We start from the raw sequence: 3,976 nt of genomic DNA, 5'->3' as shown, positions 1-3,976 counted from the left end.
GCGGGTAAATGGGTTGAATGAATAAACGGCTTTACTTCATTCTGGTGAAACCTTTGCTGACACGGAGCGTCTTAGGACAGATGGTTCTCTGTTCTGTGTGCGCCACTGCTTCTAACAACATGACCACCACTTTGAGTCCTGTTACATAACTGGACAGCTTTGCTTACTAGACCTTTTCTCAGTTCAGTTCAGTCTCTCAGTCGTGTCCGACTCTTCACAACCCCATGGACTGCGGCACGCCAGGCCTCCCTGTCCATCACCAACTCTCGGAGTTTGCTCAAACTCATGTCCATTGAGTTGGTGATGCCATCCAGCCATCTCATCCTCTGTCGTCCCCTTCTCCTCCCACCTTCAATCAAAACTTTTTTAATGGAGCCCAAATCTGTCCGTCTGAAACATTTTGGCGGTGCCTGTCACTCCAGTGCACAGAATTAGGAGTCTGGCTTCCAGTGAATTAGGAATCTGGCTTCCAGTTGGATGGCAGATCTTCTGGTACTTTCCCTGAGCGCTTTTCTTTCCTAGCCAGTCTTTTCATGCGTCCTGTGTCTTTACACATGACCCCTCACTAAACAGGTTGTGCAGTAATTTGGCCATGAATCACCCAAGCTGGACACCGTATTCCCCATCCCTACCTGTGGCCTTGCCTTTCAAGAACGCATGGCCTAAAGGAACTGTAATCAGCCTGTTGTCACGTACTGAAAGACGCGTGCGTGTGAGGCAGGTGCTGTGGGAATGAGAGGTAAAACAGCTGCTTCTGTGGGGGTCAGAGGAATTGAAGATGTGGTGTTTAAGCTGGTCCTGGAGAGATAAGTTGGATGTAGGCAAGGTAGAGCATCAGTAGTTGAGGAATTCGTGTGAGCAAAGGCAGGAGATGACATGAAAATACTGGGCTGAACGCAGGGTGTAGGAAGAGAGTCAGGAGAGGGATGCGGAAACGGGCTGGCCTTCAGCTTCTCAGGGGTACTGAGGTCTAAGCGTGTGCTGCTGAGTGTGGACCTGATGACGTCAGGCTGGAGGAGAGGAGTGCTAGGGTCTGCCCTGGGACTGGAGTCCCACTTGAGAGGAGTGCGCTGAACTCGGGGGCAGCGGACCAGGCAGGAAGCTCCCGTGAGTCAGGCGACCTCATGGCCCAAACTAAAGAGTGAAAAACGTGCCCTGATTTTTTTAATCCCTTCCCCAAATTAATTTTCAAGCCGTGTTTTCCCTACTCCTCAGTTCACACTTCTGTGGATTGAAAGCATGCTTGCATTGGTTAGCTTTTTTTTTCCTGTAATAAAATATGGATAATATCATTTACTATTTTAACCATCTTAGGTTTCATGGCATTAAGACCGTTCCTGTTTTGTGCCGCCATCACTACCATCCACCCACAGAGCTTTTTTCATCTTCCCCAACTGACACTCTGACCTCACTGAACAGTAACTCTCCATCCCCACCCCCAGCCGCTGGCAGCCGCCATCTGCTTTCTGCCCTGTGAGTCTGAAAGTATTTGTCGTTTTCTGACTGGCTTATTTTAGTCTGATGTCCTCAGAGTTCATCAATGCTGTAGCATCAGTCAGGATTCCTTTCCTTTTTTAAAATTTATTTTTTTTATTGAAGCATAATTGCTTTACAGAATTTTGTTGTTTTCTATCAAACCTCAACCTGAATCAGCCATAGGTCTACATATGTCCCCTCTCTTTTGAACCTGCCTCCCATCTCGCGCCCCGTCCCACCCTCCAGGTTGATACAGAGCCCCTGTTTGAGTTCCCTGAGCTATACAGCAAATTCCCGTTGGCTCTCTATTTTACACACGGTAATGTAAGTTTCCACGTTACTCTTTCCATACATCTCACCCTCTCCTCCCCTTTCCCCATGTCCATAAGTGTATTCTCCATGTCTGTTTCTCCATTGCTGTCCTGAAATAAATTCTTCAGTGCCATTTTCCTGGATTCCGTATATATGCGTTAGAATACGGTATTTCTCTTTCTCTTTCTGACTCACTTCACTCTGTATAATAGGTTCCAGGTTCATCCCTCTCATTAGAACTGACTCAGATGCGTTCCTTTCTATGACCGAGTACTATCCCGTCGTTATATGCACCGCAACTTCTTTATCCATCCATCTGTCGATGGGCACCTAGGGTGCCTCGTGTTCCAGCTGCTGTGAACAGTGCTGCTGACCAGCACTATGTTTCGACGTGTCTTTTTCGATTTTGGTTTCCTCAGGGTGTATGCTTAGGAGCGGGCCTGCTGGGTCATATGGTGGTTTTATTCCTAGTTTTTAAGGAATCTCCACACCGTCTTCCACGGCGGTTTGCATTCCCACCAGCGGTGCAAGAGCACACCCTCTCCAGCGTTTATTGTTTGTAGACTTTTCGATGGTGGCCGTTCTGACTGGTGTGAGGTGATATCTCACTGTGGCTCTGATTTGCGTTTCTCTAATAAGGAGCGATGTTAAGCATGTTTTCATGTGTGTGTTAGCCATCTGTATCTCTTCTTTGGAGAAAGTCTGCTGAGGTCTTTCCCCGCTTTTTGGTTGGGTTTTTGTTTTCCTGGCATTGAGTTGTATGAGCTGCTTGCATAGTTTGGAAATTGATCCCCTGTCAGCTGTTTCACTTGCTATTATTTTCTCCCATTTCTGAGGGCTGTCTTTTCACCTTGCTTATAGTTTCCTTTGCTGTGCTAAAGCTTTTAAGTTTAATCAGGTTCCACTTGTTTCCTTTTGTTTTTATTTCCGTTGCTCTAGGAGGCGGGTCATAGAGGATCTTGCTTGATGTCATTGAGTGTTCTGCCTATGTTTTCCTCCAAGAGGTTTATAGTTTCTGGTCTTACATTTCAGTCTTTAATCCATTTTGAGTTTATCTTTGCGTGTGGTGTTAGGAAGTGTTCTAATTGCACTCTTTTACATGTAACTGTATAGTTTTCTCACCACTATTTATTAAAGAGGCTGTCTCTGCCCCATTGTATATTCTTGCCTCCTTTGTCAAAAATAAGGTACCCACAGGTGCATGGGTTTACTTCTGGGCTTTCTATCTTGTTCCATTGGTCTGTATTTCTGTTTTTGTGCCAGTACCATACTGTCTTGATGACTGGAGCTTTATAGTATAGTCTGAAGTCAGGAAGGTTGATTCCTGCAGCTCCATTCTTTTTTTCAAAACTGCTTTGGCTATTTGCAGTCTTTTGTCTTTCCATATGAATTATGAATTTTTTGGTTCTAGTTCTGTGAAAAATGTCATTGGTAATTTGATAGGGATCACATTGAATCTGTAGATTGCATTTGGTAGTAAAGTCGTTTTCACAATATTGATTCTTCCTACCCAGGAACATGGAGTATCTCTCCATCTGTTTATGTCATCTTTGATTTCCTTCATTAGTGCCTTATAATTTTCTGTGTACAGTTCTTTTGTCTCCTTAGGTAAGTTTATTCCTGATATTTAATTCTTTTGGTTGCAGTGGTGAATGGAATTGATTCCTTATTTTTCTCTTTCTGATTTTCATTGTTAGTGTGTAGAAATGCAAGTGATTTCTGTGTATTGATTTTGTGTCCTGTAACTTTGCTAAATTCACTGGTTCAGTTCAGCTGTTCAGTTGTGTCCGACTCTTTGTGACCCCATGGAATGTAGCACGCCAGGCCTCCCTGTCCCTCAATACCTCCCAGAGCGTGCTCAAACTCATGTCCGTTGAATCACTGATGCCATCCAACCATCTCATCCTCTGTCGTCCCCTTCTCCTGCCCTCAGCCTTTCCCACCAGCGGGGTCTCTTCAGATGAGTCAGTTCTTCGCATCAGGTGGCCAAAGTATTGGAGTTTCAGCTTCAACATCAGTCCTTCCAAAGAATATTCAGGACTGATTTCCTTTAGGATGGATTGGTTGGATCTCCTTGCAGTCCAAGGGACTCTCAAGAGTCTTCTCCATTATTTTGCTTCTTGGATACTTGGATTCCTGTTTTTCATCAAATCTGGGCTATTTGGGGCATCTCTTCAAATACTGTTCT

The sequence above is a fragment of the Oryx dammah genome, unplaced genomic scaffold (assembly GCF_014754425.2).
Source record: "Oryx dammah isolate SB20612 unplaced genomic scaffold, SCBI_Odam_1.1 HiC_scaffold_9, whole genome shotgun sequence".
NCBI classification, from domain to species: domain Eukaryota; kingdom Metazoa; phylum Chordata; class Mammalia; order Artiodactyla; family Bovidae; genus Oryx; species Oryx dammah.
Note: the sequence above shows the minus strand (reverse complement) of the source record.